The sequence below is a fragment of the Apodemus sylvaticus genome, chromosome 8 (assembly GCF_947179515.1).
Source record: "Apodemus sylvaticus chromosome 8, mApoSyl1.1, whole genome shotgun sequence".
In the NCBI taxonomy this organism is placed as follows: domain Eukaryota; kingdom Metazoa; phylum Chordata; class Mammalia; order Rodentia; family Muridae; genus Apodemus; species Apodemus sylvaticus.
The window spans coordinates 115,758,642-115,774,480 of NC_067479.1; the positions used below are offsets into that span (position 1 = coordinate 115,758,642).

General features: G+C 43.0%; 1 pseudogene; it reads left to right on the forward strand.

The window, feature by feature from the left end:
• The first annotated feature begins 5,835 nt into the window (after positions 1-5,835).
• Positions 5,836-15,839, forward strand: part of LOC127690850 (60S ribosomal protein L7a-like) — a 146,346-nt pseudogene continuing 136,342 nt past the window's right edge.

Genomic DNA, 15,839 nt, shown 5'->3' on the forward strand with positions numbered 1-15,839 from the left:
TTGATCTAGCATTGGAAGGGAGTGCCAGGACAGAGAAAAAGGAGAGAGGTGATTGGAGAATGGGTGGAGAGAATAAGGTTTATGGGACATCATTTGGAATGTAAACAAAGAATATAGAAAATAAAAATATATAATAAAAAAAGTTGCACTATACCTTAGATGTTCCCTGGCTCACTCAAGAACCATTCTTTGATCCCAGCATGGCAGCACACAGCTATAATCCCAACACTTGGGAGGTTGAAGGAGGAGGAAAAAGAGTTCTGAGCAAGCTTGAACTATAGAGGACTTTGCCTTTAAAGTCTGTTCATTCATTCATTCAATTAAAAGTTCTAATACATGAGGTGTGACATAAATTATGTGGTGATGTTTTCTTCCCAGAATTCCATGCTGTCTCAAGTTATCATTCTATTTGTCAAGCCCATTGTAATCTATTTCCTAATAAACTGTCAGCCTCACAAGGCCAGTGAATTTGCCTTCTTACTCTAATTAACAGCCAATCTTTAGACCGACACCTGATACAAGTAGATAATCAATACAGACTTGTAGAACTGATAACTAAACCAGCAATGGTGAATGTAGATTCATATCCAGCAGTTTTGATCCATTATGTCCCCGTTCCTCATCAATTACTCCTCCCCCTCTTTTCTCTAATTCTACGTTCTCCATTAAATCTTACCCGCCTGCTCAGACTCGATAAAAACCATTAAGGATCTTACATACTCCATGGCTTACTAAACAAAAATTCATTGTTCCATTCAGTCACTCCTCATGGTTACATACACACATACATACACGTATGCATACATACATATCTGTATATGTATACACGAAATTTAGTCAGAGTTAACAGAGGCCCAACTCAGGAAAAGCCTTGAGGATACAGTGTGGCTATGGAAAAGGCTCTCAGAGAGAGTCAAATGAGTCTTTGTTATCAAGAGATGATCACTTTAATAAAAGCCAGTTGAGCTACATGTGAGGCAATGGTATACATGAAACTATTATCCAGGAAGCAGGTGGGCTATAAACATGTCCTTTCCTCCATGGCCTTTCTGTGACTCAAACTAGGTTCATTAATGAACTTTATTTAAAAGTAGGATTCCTTTGGAAGTAAGAGACTCCATGCTCTGGTCTACTGTCCTCTCTGTCATTACAGGCCATCCTTGTGAGCAGCATCAGGGTGCTTAGCCACTCACTGCAAAGGAACACAGAATTCCATCACTGCCTTTGCCTGGGTTAGTAGCATTGTTACCTCGTTCATGCCCCTGCTCATAACTCCTACTCAGAACCATCACATTTCTTTCCAGGTCAGACTCACTGTTATCTACCATTCAGTCTCTCAAGGAACAAATTATGTAAACATTTATTCTCCAAACCTGCACAGTGCGTTGTCTTCAAAGAAAATGGAAAACATTCGCAATGATCTCACACAGCCATGGGTACCAACATCATCCCACATAGAAAATCCCCCTGGTTTTCAGGTGTTCTGTAGTGGCTATTCCTGGTTGTCAACTTGACTATATCTGGAATGAACTAAAATCTAGAATTGGAAGGCTCACCTGTGATCCTGATCTGGAGGCTCAGAGATATAAGTTTCTGACCTGGATCTTGAAGCACAGTGGCTATGAATTCCAGAAGATTAAGACAAGGAGATCTCCGAGTTCAAGATCATCTGGGATTAAAGGCACAGAGGCACATGCCTTTAATCTGGGCCACACCCCCTGCTGGAAACCTACAGCCTTTAATCTGGACTACACCCTCTGCTGGAGATCTATATAAGGACATTGGAAGAAGGAAGATTTACTCACTCTTTCTTGCCTGCTTGCCTCATGGGACTGAGCAACTGCTAGATCCTTGGACTTCCATCCATAACTGCTGCTGACCATTGTTGGGGAGTTGGACTATAGACTGTAAGTCATCAACAAATTCCCTAACTATATAGAGACTGCCCATACATTCAGTGACTCTAGAGAACCCTGACTAATGCATGTTCTAAGTAATCGTGCCAGAGAGTCAATAGTGAGCTCTTTGTACCACGCTTTCCTGCAAAACTTCCAGCTTTCGGATCTAACCATCTGAACTGAGCACCGTGGAACTTGAGCTTATAGTACCAGTGAGTGCCATTGTCACCACCTGCCATTTCCTTGACGTGTGCCCACACTAACAGAGGCACTGCAGCTTCTGGACTCTCCATGACCATCTACACATTTAGTCTACATGGTAGAAACTAGCAGCTTTGAAGAGAGGTCTACACAGAAGACTATAATCAAGAGCAGCTGAACTCATATCCTCTTAGCTCTGCAACCCTGGCTCATGTCAGTTAACCTACTCAGTCTTCATCAACTTTTGTACAATACAGGTGGCCCAAGGGTGAGGTCTAGATCTTCTACCCCAGAATCTGGTACTACACAGTCATTCAATAGTCATTACTTAGCACCATCCAAGTCATTATTCAATTTTAACCATCTCTATGAAGGTGAACATTATCTTACAAACGGCAGGTGAACCCAGCATGTTGCTTTTTGCCTGGCTTGTTACCTGGCTGTGAAAACTGCCAACTGGAGGAAAATCATTTGAGAACACAGTTCCTTAAGCTATGGGCTGTGACCCTATAGTAGGGTCACATAACTGGGAGGGAGTAACAAAAATTGGCAATAGTAAGTGGTTTCTGAATGCTTAGCAATACAAACTGTGCAATAAACTCAATGTGTGTCTGACAGCACACTGTTTCTTCATGCGACTGTACTACAGTCTTAGCACTGAACACATGACTTATGCACTTTGCATCCATTACACCGTGCGACAAGAGTGAAGGCTGTTGAAACCGCTCAGCTCAGATGAGAAACTATGTGTGTTAGAAATTGCTGTGTCTTTACTATATTTATATACATTGAGCTGTCTGTTTTTAAGGAAGCATGATGTTTTAATAACAAGGGGGTTATTTCCCCTTCATATTTTCTTACTGTCTTTCTTACCATATAAGCATCAAAATTTAATATACCTTTGTACCATATTGCATTAGAATATTTGATTTTAAAATGGTTGTTGAGGGGTTGGGGAAATTGACTCAGTTAGCAAAGTGCAGGCCTGTACGCATCGGGACCTGAAGTTTGGATCTCCCCCGCCCGGCACTAACAGTCATAGCTGTATCTAGTACTCGTTACCCCAGCGGTGGGGAACGGGGAGGAAGACACGGGCACATCTTTAAAGATCATTGGCCAGGCAGAGCAGCTGAATCGATAAGCTTCAAGTTTAAAGACACCCTGTCTAAAAATAAAAGGAGAGAACACCCAGAGATGGATATCCAGCAGTGACCTTCCCACGTGCACACACGCGCACTACAGAGACTGTCTTCATGTGTGTGTGTGCAAACAAAGTTCCTGCAAGACGTGCCAGCTGTGGTTTCATAAAAGATCTTCAGTGAATTTTCTCTCAGAATCATAACAAATTTTCCATTTTTAAAATGGACTTAAACATAAATCTGACACTTTGTATCATATATTTATGTGAAGGAATTATCTCAGCACTGATGAATATAAACTCAACACATGAATTTATTGTACATTAAAGATTCTCTATGTCCTGCAGTATCAAATATCCCACCTCTAAAATTCAGTTTTGTGTAAAAATAAATTTGTAAACATCCACCTTTAGTCAGTATGAAAATGTTTTCATCTTTAATAGGTGACAAAACTATCTGTGTACAAAGGAATTTTTAAAATAAATTTCTTAATGTTTTACTTCTAGTAACTGTTTGTCTTGTAGCTTGATGTGTACACATACACATGTAGAGTCCTACGAAGCTTTCTGGGAATGCAGGTCACGAGTGCAGACAGTTTCTGAAGCCTTGCTTTGACATATCCGTCAGTGTCATTTTCCTTTTTCTTCTACCTTTTATATATTATTAATTAACAGAAGAGGGAAAAGAAAAAAATTTAATTTGCTGGATATAAGATAGAAGTAGTAATGACAAAGACCCCCAACTGCAGAAGAAACATGGGCCCTGAGGGACTGAGGGACTGAGAGGCTAAGGGGCCAGGACAGACAAACACTCATCCAGATCTGTCAGGGTCTGTTTGCTCTGAGTTTGGTTGGTTGTTGATCTGTTCTGCTCTAAGAAGGATGGTGGAGAAAGAAAATGAAAAGAAGAAGGTATACAAATCGTGGGAAAGGTGGAGGCACCAGGGTGTTAAAAGTAATGCATGAAGAGAAAAAAGGGGGGGAACGTAGGGGAAGGAAAGGAAGAAGGAAGAGAGAACGATGATCGGGAGGCGGCGGCTATCCCGGTGCTTTGCAGGCTGCAGAGAGGTGCTTTCAGAGGACCTCATGCCTGTGGTTCCAGTGAGCTGTGGCTCTAGGAAGCTGGGATGGAACTCTCAATCTGTGCTACAGTGTCCCAGGACACTGGCTTGTATGGTTATCCCAATGTCCTCATTGCTGTCATGTAATAAAACCCTTTACATCACAGATACCCAAAACACAGGCAGAGTGTTCTCAGGGTGAGAACCAGGACCTGCTACTGAAGACACTGTGGCAGCGAGGAGTGCTGATGTGACAGTCTCAAGCATCACCTAGAAGCAAAGTCTGGTCCTATCTCTGAGGATTTTCTAGATTACAATACTTGATGTGGGAGTAGCATCTTCAGTGTCTGTGGCACTATTCCATAGTCCGGGATCTTGACTGACAGAGGAGAAAGCGGGCTGAGCACCCGAATTTATGTCTCTCTGCTTCCTGACCATGGCTGAGAATGACAATGCTGTGCCCCAGCCACATTGACACCTTGCTATCTTTCAACTGTGAGGCAAATGCACCTCTCCTCCCTTCACGTGCTCTCCCCCAACAGTGAGTAACATAACAACTACAGACAGGGATGGCGTTCCTCACATCATTTAGCTTTTGTTTCTACTCTGAAAAATCTGTATGCCAACATGTAATAGTCATGTAACAGTCTCTTAATTATATTTTAAAATTAGGTTTTTGGCCAAATGTACTCTGTTTTCCTAGAGAGAAGCAAACCAGTTCATCTACCACTATGATTATGTCAATCTTATTTTAAAGTGACGAAACTTACATAATGTCATTTCTACAAAAGACAAAAGTGAGCTTTGAGAGTCAGCCTTTTGTCACTACAACAAAATACTGAGAAAATTCAACTTAAAAGCGAAATGACTTCTTTTGGCCATAGCTCTGCAAGTTTCAGTCAGTATCCTTGGGTAGTCCCACCCATGGTGATGCAAAAATCACAGTGGGGAACACGCAGGGTGGTGAAGCAGGTGGAAAGAGAGCAGAGGGCAGGGGAGGGAATTACTGGAGACAAGCTGCAGGAAGAGCCCCATGCATGCCTCCAAGCAAAGGCTACATTTTCTCATCCCAGAAGTTCCCAATAGCCCTGCAGACCTCAGCAGAAGCTGACTCTGGGTGGTGGATGTAGAACCCGGCAAGGTGCTGATGGGCAGCATACTATGATAAGGCAGAAAACAGGACAGGCCTGCTACAGATGAACTCAAAGCATGTTTGGGTGACAGGAAGCAGACCTCAACCCATCACACTGCAGAGTTCCAGGAAGCACTGCAAAATTTCAACTGTGTTTGTTTATCCTCTTAACTATCTCTGTTGTCTTTAAAAGCTGCAAGGTATACTTATAGATTACAGAACCCACTTCTACGTACTTCGACTGAGTCCAACTCAGCCCTAAATCCCTGATTTTTAACACCTAGTTTTTAACAATGATCATTGGATCAAGAAATGTATCAAGGATCAATGAAGTGACAAAAATCAGATTTGTGCCTTTAGGCTCTCTAGAGGACTCCTGTAGAGCTGCTGTGAAGAATAGCGAGAATGCAGAGAAACTGTCACGGTGTAAAACGCAGAAGCTTTAATAGTAACAACACTGAAGTGCTGGTGCTGGTGATAGTGAATACAGCACAGCGACAGAACACTGACCCAAAGGGTTCTTCAGCCACACCACGGCACCCACAAGTTTGTGAGCAGTAAATTGGTAAGAACTTGCTTCAGTCTTACACATCACCATCTCTTTGGTGAACAATATAGTCTTTTGATATTTCTCTGTTCCTAAGTGCACATAGGAGACCCGCACCCTTGAAGGGAGTTCACTCCCAGGAGAGGCTGAATCCACAGTGCTGTCTCCAATGGAACCTGCATGCTTGCATCACTGCAGTGTTGTGTATGTCTGGCAAAGATGAATGGACCCTTTAACAAACATTCATGTGATTGACTGATCACTCCCAACCACCACATGTGTGGCTCAGCTGTTTTTCTGGCGTGTACTTCAGAGGCCTTTTAATACAGTTATTAATTGTTCTCTTTATCATGTGAGTAAAGGCAGTTTTAACAAATATTCCAAGGTTAAGATAATTCATAATAATTTTTAAGATGGCTGAACACTGATTTTTTTTCTTCAGATGTTAATAACTTAAATGTCTGCTGAATTTTGATTTGAGTTTTTTACAAAAATCATCTGTCCTTGCCTCCAGGTGATCTGTCTTTGGAAACTCTGAACAGCAGAAAGGAGTTTTGCAGACCCAACACAATTGCTTCATGCTACAATATGTGCTGCCTAATATTTTGTTTGGTTTACCTAAGATTAGCTAGAATGGGGTAAAGAGTCTGTCTGTCAACAACGTAAATGTGCATCGAGGTAAACCATCTGAGTAAAGTTAAATAAAACAGTGATGATTAAGGTTGGCCTAATCTATGTTCCCATTATTTTCAGGAAGCTTCAAATCTCATGAAGTTTTCAATTTCTTCATGCCTACTGGAAGGATTATCTTCTAAGGTTTGTACCCCCTGGTATAAGTGTCAAGTATCTTTTTTGTTCCCTTGAAAACGGGATATACTATACAATTTAGCCATTCACTTATGCAAATGACGGTAAACAGAATTCTAAAGGCAGATAATAAACAGCAAATGAGGTTATTTTGTTTCACGCTTTATGTTGTCAGAGTTCTGAGCATGGTTTAGTGTTTTCTATTCATGCTTTATATTACCAAATTACTCCCTGATGGTGTCTCAGATGTGCTTTTGTCTGCAAATGAGAAGAAATAAAATACCAGGACATTAACGTTAAATTACAATCGTTAATGGCGTAAATACGAAAATAATTACTGCATCATACCATCAATTGTTATGTGTTCATTACTGAAGTTCTTGGAAAGCCTCCATTTTCTTGTTACAATTATTTTTTTCTTGATTTTTGTCTGGCTATTTTATAACCCTGACAGTACTTTAACAATACTCAGCAGTTACACAAGCCATTTAATCCTGCTCAAAGCTTCATTTAAACTTCAGTTAGCTGCACTTTATTTTCGTATATGACTTTTGCTTCTTTCTGGCGCTCAAAGGTTTTTCGGGATAGGTGCAGAAAAGATGTGTAGAGGGATTGCCTAAAACCAGCCGTAAACTCGAAAGAGGATTTCAGGCTTGCTTTAACACCACTCTTTAAAACACCTTTGGAAATAATCAAGTTTATTTTGCCATAGCCACTGCAATTTTGCCTTCATTTATATTTTTTTCTCTTATGTCCTTTTAAAAGTCAATTTATAATTCTTCAGCTTATCAATCAAGATGCTTCAAATCCCAGCTCTCCTCTCCCCTGGGCGACTGTCTTCCTCCTCTCCTGTCAGTGTCCTCTCCGGAGTGGAGCTGGCAGGTAAAGGACCTGGTCTACGCACACATACACACAGGCAGTGTGCCTTTTTGTCTGCTTTTCTGTAAGACTTTCGCTTTGCCTCTACCCTGTTAGAGCCAGGAGCAGAAGGGCTCAGAATTCAAAAGCTGTCAAAACAGCCAAGGAGGCAAGGAAAGGGAATTCCTGTGGTCCTGCTTCATAGTATAGCTACTCGCTGTGTGTGGGCCCACACTCTCACAAAAGACACACACACACACACACAGAGGCACATATGCATCTTCTGTCACCATCACCTGTTCGCTTTCAAAGCCAGTTTTGGTGCTAGGTAAAACTTATCCCTCACAGCCCACTTCAGCCTTATCTCCAGCTCTGGGAACTAGGATACAGTCAGGCACCTCGTGCATTGTTCTTCCAACATATCCAGACGCAGGGCACTAATACAGTTCCGGTACCCCCCTCCATTTACACCTCCTTTATAGCCAGCTACCTTGCAAGCTGCAGCCAAACACCCACATCAGCCACAGATCCAGGCTCAGAACTACAGCCTCCAGGGCTCCGTCCGAGCCCTGCTCTCTCATTCATCCTCTAGCGTCTTACACTCTCTCCAACTCACACTACCAGTTCTCTTGGCCCAGACTATGCCCAAACTTTTTCTCGGCCCCTCTCAAGCCGTAAATCAGTATAACCCAGAGATGCTACTCCTGGGCTCCTGGTCCAGACCTTCAAGGAGAGATCATCACTGCTCCGGTAGGCATTACATCTCAAGGTATCAGCCCCGGTGAGCTTTGAACAGCACTGGACCCCTCAGGGATGCAGACCCAGCCAAGATAGACTCAGCGGGCCAGCAGATGCAACTTGCCAGCGTCTCTCAGGTTCACACCCTTGGAGACCGCGGGAGAACAAAGCTAGAGTCCAGGGAGCTGGTGAGACTGGAGGCGCTAAGACAATGGCAATAAAGGGAACTTGGAAGAGGAGCGCTGAGCAAAGTTGCCTCTGAGTCAGGACAGTCTAGCCTGGCTGGGGAGTCAGGAGATACCCCATGCCCCCTGCCCCGGACCCAGGGCCACGCGCGCCAAACCCCCGCTGGACAGCCGCTGCCCGGATGCCACACAGATGCCCAGGCACCCAAACACGGTTTTTATGGCCCGGGACCGTCCGGGTTGGCACCGCAGCCACCGGGCAAGAGGCTCACGAGCGCGCTCCTGGCTTTACCTTTCGCGGGCTGCTGGGAGTCCACGGCGCGCCGCCCGCTGGCTGTGCCCTCAGCCCCTGCCGCCGCCGCCACCAGCCACCAGCGGGAGCCCGGGCAGCTGTGCCCCGCCCCCGAGAACCAGGCCCCGCCCCCGGCTCCAGGTCCCGCCTCCCCACTCTGTCGCTTTACTGCCTACTCCACTCTGGCGGGTAGATTTTCCTTTGAGCTGCTTCGGACAGCTGCAGCCCAGCTACTGTGCTGCCTACAGTCACTACCGCTGTTGATGCCACAGGCTGGGACATCCCAAATTTGCCAGGTGGGTAACCCCCGAGCCAACAAAGGAGAGCATTTTAATTGAAATTTGCACCTTGTCTGCCAAATATCACCTGGAGCTCCATAGAAAGCAGAATCTCTGACTCTACCCTGCAGTTAGGGAATCTGAATCCTGGAAGCTGTAGCTGGCTGGAAAGAGGGTTTCCCAAGCATAGTAAAGCTGTAAACCTGCTGGCCAAGAAAGAGAAGTAGAAAAGAATCAGCCCATTGCCCTGCGCGTTCTGAACCCAAGAGCTGCCCAACACAAAGCTGAACTTGGCACCTTCTGTTATGCTCAGGAGCAGACTGAGTACGCCCTGAATGTCGTTCATCTTTCTTTATTGACTGTAAAGTCTTTAGACATAAACAGAGAGGGGAACACATTTACTTTTGATCTGACAGCTCTAATGAGCTCAAGGAAGAATTATGTAAACATTATTAAGTGTAATAAACACATGTCAGCACCAGGCAATCATCTCTGGAAAAGAGCTAGCAAAAGTCGTCATGAACCACAGTTTTCTTCATAATGTCTTTTTAACTTTACGTTGCCTCTGTAATAGGCCTTTGGCAGTGTTGTTGTCCAGACGGAAAATCATTATCACAGTAATGGATGAGCCCCTTTGAAGGGAGAACCACCGGGATGTGGAGCACTCTCATTCATAAACGCTGAGAATCCACGACAGGGGCTGTCTTTTCCATTGCCCAGCCCTTGTCCTGGTTTGACATATAAAACTCAGTAGAAGTTAGCCATCACTTGCCTTGCCATTTAGTTACGTTTTCTCGCAGCGTCTTCCTCTCTGTTCGTTCTCCATTTTTAACCTTCTCCCTCTAGCTTCAGGTATGATACACTTATGGTCATTTGCGTGGAAGCCCACAGCTTACTTGTCTCCACCACTGGCTCTGGGCATGGAGTTGGCTGTAAGCTGTAAGTTCAAGCCAGTTTGGAAGCCTGGAGTTTGACCCTTGTGGGAGTTTTCTCACAGTTTCTGGAGCAAGGATGCCTTCACCTCTTCTGAGGCACTTCATGTTCCTTCTTCATGGAAAAGGTTAACCCAGGGCATAATCCCTTGACAAAAGTGGCATGCACTGTTGGACAGGGGATGAGGAGGGGCCCTTTGAGGGCCAGCTGCTTTTCAAGCATCATTTGGAACATAGGCATTTCTGTGTTGGCGTCTTATGGTACAAGTGGCACAGCTGATGGCCCACAGTATCCTTTTTGATATGGAGAGTTGGTACCTCTCAGATTGGAGACCCTCTTTAAGGACATTGACATTTCTGAAACATAATATGGCTATTGGTCCGTAGCTCCTTTTACAAATGGCATGGTAAGTAGTTCATGATACATTTGACAAGGACAGCAGGTGTTCCTTCACCTAAACAAGGCTGGAGACCTGGATAATAAAGACAAATCCCATGTTGCACTCTGAGGAAGAGCAGCCTAGAGTCAGCGGGTAGGAAGAAACGCCATGTACCTCAACATTCAGCAAGAAAATGAGAGCAATGGTTACCTATTCCTGGGCGCTTATAGAAACCGCCCTTGGCATGTTAGTTTACAGAGTCACTGCTAACCATTCCGGCCTCTGAACTCTAGCTCAGAAAGTGTCCATTTTCCTATCTGTCCATTTCCTTTCTCCAAACACTGAGCCAAATCCTATACCTCTTTATGGGGATAAAAAATAAGTACTTGACTTGATTGCTATCAAGATGATCTGTCCAAGAAGAGAAACTATCTCAACTTCCTGTCCTGGGCGAGAGGGGGCCAGAAGTGGAGGCAAGGCTTCCTCTATCAGGGACACAAGACACAAGGAAAGACTAGAAAAATGGGTAGCAAGAAGCAAGGGGCAGAGGGAGTGAGGAGGAAGACTGGGAAGGGAAGAAGCATTCATAGCCATTCTGCTTTGAAATTAACCAAAAGGAAGCTGTCATAGGGGCGGGCAGAAGTGATGACAGAGCCCTCACTTGCCCAGTAGCCTGCCATGATGGGTTTTCTAATATTCCACCAGGGCAGACCCTGAGAGACAAGTCCTGAGGGTTGTTGAGAAATTGTCCCTAGGAGACAAGGGTAAAGACATTGGAGGGGGAGTGGCAAATGGGGAAGAAGGAGGAAACTGAGGCCACGAGTTCCCAGCAAGTTGGTTTGGGACTGACACAAGTGACCAACTGCAGGGGGGTATAAGGATTTAAGTAAGGCCTCTAACTTGTTTATAATTGAAGAAAGAAAACTGGACATTTGAGTTGCTTTTCTGAATAATCTATTGGCAAACACCTGTACAAGAGGGATAAACTTCCAAAGAAACAGCACTTCTTTAGGCTCCAGTAATTTAACAGCTGACCTTCAAAGAAGACACAATGTCTTAGCCATGGAAAGCAATGGGCCTTGGGGTTTGGAAAATGGCAACTAATGCAGAAACATCAAAGAGAGTTTTAGGGTTCTTGAGCTGACTTCTGAGTCTATCTACTTCAATTTGGGATTCTCCTGTTCTACACATCAGGTACCAACTGAGAAGATTAAGCCCCGCCCAAGGAACTTAGCCTCAAGCAGAGGCAGCTATGGCCCTGTCTGTGGAGTACAATAGTTGGGGCACTGAAGCAAGTGGGACAGTGTTGTTTCAGAGAAGAAAGATGTGGGAAGTCTCAATAGCCCACTTGCAACTCTGTAGCCAAGATCTATGTAGCCTTCATATCTAGCATAGAATGAGCAGGAGGGGACATATAAAATTATGTAATGAATGCAATCCTGTTATTGGTGGCAACATGAACAAAGCAGGAAGATTGTTAAGGGAAAAGCCATAAGTCAAACATGATAACATACATCCTCATGTTCTCATGTGTGGAAACTAACGAAATTGATCCCAGTGAAGTAGAGAGTAGGAGTAAAACAGTGGTTCACAGAACTCAGGGAGAGAGGTGTGCAGGAGGAGACAGAGCAAGGGGGACTAACGAATAAGGAACCACGTCTGAATAGCAGACACGACTCTGTGTGGGTTTTGATGTTCTTATACAGATATGCAGTCTACTCTTTCAACCCCATTCTCTCATTCCCTCTGTGGCTTCCTCTCACTGAACCTCTTCTAGGTTCTAGGAGGCATTTTTGTAATGTTCCTACAACTTGTTATGTGGATAATGGATAGCTAGCAACAATTAACCTGAACACTTCAAAATGGCCAGTGGATGGGGATTTTATAATATCCCTACCATAAAGACAAGATAAATGTTAGAGGCCATATATATTCAAATTTATCCTGGTTTTATAATTGCATTTTATATGTAGGTATTTAAATTCTACACAGTATCACACAGATAAGTATAATCGTATGCCAGTTGAAATGACTAATAAAGACTGGATTGTGGATTTATGAAATTTCTCAGTAAATACAAGCAAAGGAAGTCCTGCAAGGAAGAAAGGGATGGAAAAGCAAGGAAGGAAAGCGAAGAGAAGAGAAGGGGAGAGGAGGGAAGAGGAGGGGAGAGGAGGGGAGAGGAGAGAAGGGGAGGGAAGGGAGGGAAGGGAAGAGGAGGGGAGAGGAGAGAAGGGGAGGGAAGGGGAGGGGAGGGAAGGGGAGGGAAGGGAAGAGGAGGGAAGAGGGGAGGGGAGGGGAAAGGAGAGAAGCAGAGGGAAGGGGAGGGAAGGGGAGGGGAGGGAAAGGAAGGGGAGGGGAGCGGAGAGAAGGGAAAGGAAGGGGAAGAGAGGGGAGGGGAGGGAAGAGGAGGGCAGAGAAGGGAAGGGGAGGGAAGGGGAGGGGAGGGAAAAGAAGAGGAGGGGAGAGGAGGGAAGGGAAGGGGAGGGAAGGGGGAGGGAGGGGAAGGAAGGGGAGGGAAGGGGGAGGGGAGGGGAGGGGGAGGGCAAGCAGGAGGGAAAGGAGGGCAAGGAAGAAGATGGCAGGGAAGGGAACTTTTAACTTCAGAGGTTATGACTAGAGAATATTAAAAGCAGTAAGGGAAAAAAGGCAAGAAACATATAAAGATAGACCTATCAAAATTAGACCAGAAACTCATACAGAAACTATGAAAGCTAGAAGATCATGGGCAGGTGTCATACAAATCCCAAGAGAAGGTAAATGTCAGCCCAAGCTACTGTACCAGGAAAATTCTATTGCCATAGATGGAGAAAATAAGATATCCCATGAAAATAACCAAATTTACACAATATCTTTACACAATCACAGCTCTACACAGGGTAATGGGTGGAAAATACCAACACAAGGAGGGAAGCTGCACCCTAGAAAAAGCAATAAAGTAATCTTTCAACAAACCCCAAAGAAGATAGCCACAGAAGCATAATTCCACCTCTAACAACAAAAATAACAGGAAGTAACAATCACTTTTCCTTAATATTTCTTAACATCAAAGGACACAGTTCCCCAATATAAAGACTAACAGGCTGAATACATAAACAGGACCCCAACATTTTGTTGCATACAAGAAACCCACCTCAGTGACCAAGACAGTCACTACCTCAGAGTCAAAGGTTAGAAAACAATTTTCCAAGCAAATGGTCCCAAGAAACAAGCCTGAGTAGCCATTCTTATATTGGATTAAATGGACTTTCAACCAAAAGTTGTCAAAAAATATAAGGAGGGACACTCCATACTGGTCAAAGTAAAAATCTACCAAGATGAACTCTCAATTCTGAATATCTATGCTCCAAATGTAAGGGCACCCACATTCATAAAATAAACTTTACACACTTTGCACACATTGCACCATACACAATGATAGTGGGAGACTTAAACACCCCACACTCAGCAATGGACAAATCATGGCAACAATCTAAACAGAGACACAGTGAAACTTACAGAAGTTATGAACCATATGGATCTAACAGATATTTATAGAATATTTCATCCTAAAGTAAAAGAATATACCTTCTTCTCAGCACCTCATGATACCTTCTCCAAAACTGACTATATAATTGGTCACAAAACAGGCCTCAATAGATGCAGGAATATTGAAATAATTCCATTCACCCTATCAGATCACCAGGTGTAAGGCTAGTCTTAAGTTCCAAAAAACAAACAAACAAACAAACAAACAAAACAAAAAACACATACTCATGGACTTTGAACAATGCTCTACTCAATGAAAACTTGGTTAAGAAAGAAATAAAGAAAGAAATTAAAGTCTTTTTAGAATTAAATGAAAATGAAGACACATCATACTAAAACTGATGGGACACAATGAAGGACGGGCTAAGAGGAAAACTCATAGCTCTAAGTTCCTTCAAAAAGAAACTGGAGAGAGCTTACACTAGCAGTTTGACAATACACCTAAAAGCTCTAGAACAAAAGGAAGCAAATATAACCATGAGGAGTAGATAGCAGGAGATAATCAAACTCGGGGCTGAAGTCCACCAAATGTAGACAAAAAGAACCATACAAAGAATCAATAAAACCAGGAGCTGGTTCTTTGAGAAAATCAACAAGAAGATAAACCCTTATCTAGACTAACCAGAGGGCACAGAGGCACTATCCAAATTAATAAAATCAGAAATGAAAAGGGAGATATAACAACAAAAACTGTTGAAATTAAAAAAAATCATCAGATCCTAAAACAAAAGCTTATATTCAACAAAATTAGAAAATCTGAACAAAATGGACAATTTTCTAGTCACATACCAGGTGCCAATGTTAAAACAGGATCAAATAAACCATGTAAATGATCCCATAAGCTCTGAGGAAATAGACACAGTCATTAACGGTTTAGTGGGGAATTCTATCAGATCGTCAAAGAAGACCTAATACCAATACTCTTCAAACTATTCCCGAAAATAGAAACCCAAGGAACATTACCCAATTCATTCTATGTAGCCACAGCTAAACCACACAAAGACCCAACAAAGAAAGAGATCTTCAGACCAATTTCCCTTATGAATATTGATGCAAAAATACTCAATAAAATTCTTGTCACATGAATCCAAGAATACATCAAAATGATGCTTCACCAAGATCAAATCGGCTTCATTCCAGGGATACAGGGATGGTTCAATATATGGAATTCCATCAATGTAATCCACTACATAAATTCAAAGCAAAAACCACATGATAATTTCATTAGATGCTGAAAAAGCATTTGACAAAATTCATCATCCCTTCATGTTAAAAGTCTTGGAAAGATCAGGAATTCAAGGCCCATACCTAAACATAGCAACAGCAATATACATCAAACCAGCAGCCAACATCAAATTAAACGGAGAAAAACTTGAAGCAACGCCACTAAAATTGGGGACCAGACAAGACTGCTCACTCTCTCCCCATCTATTCAGTATAGTACTTGAAGTTCTAGCTAAAGCAATTAGACAACAAAATGAGGTCAAAGGTATCGAAATTATAAAGGAAGAAGTCAAAATATCACTACTTGCAGATGATATGATCATATACTCAAGTGACCCCAAAAATTCCACCACAGAACTTCTAAAGCTGATAAATGAATTCAGCAAAGTGCCTGAATATAAAATTAACTCAATCAAATCAGTAGCTTTTCCTCTACTCAAAGGATAAACAAGTTGAGAAAAAAATTAGGGACATGACACCCTTCATAATAGTTGCAAATTATTGTGCAACTTACTTCAAAATAGTTGCAAGTTACATATTAACAGACTAACAGACTGAATACATAAACAGAACCCAACATTTTGTTGCATACAAGAAACCCACCTCAGTGACCAAGACAGTCACTACCTCAGAGTCAAAG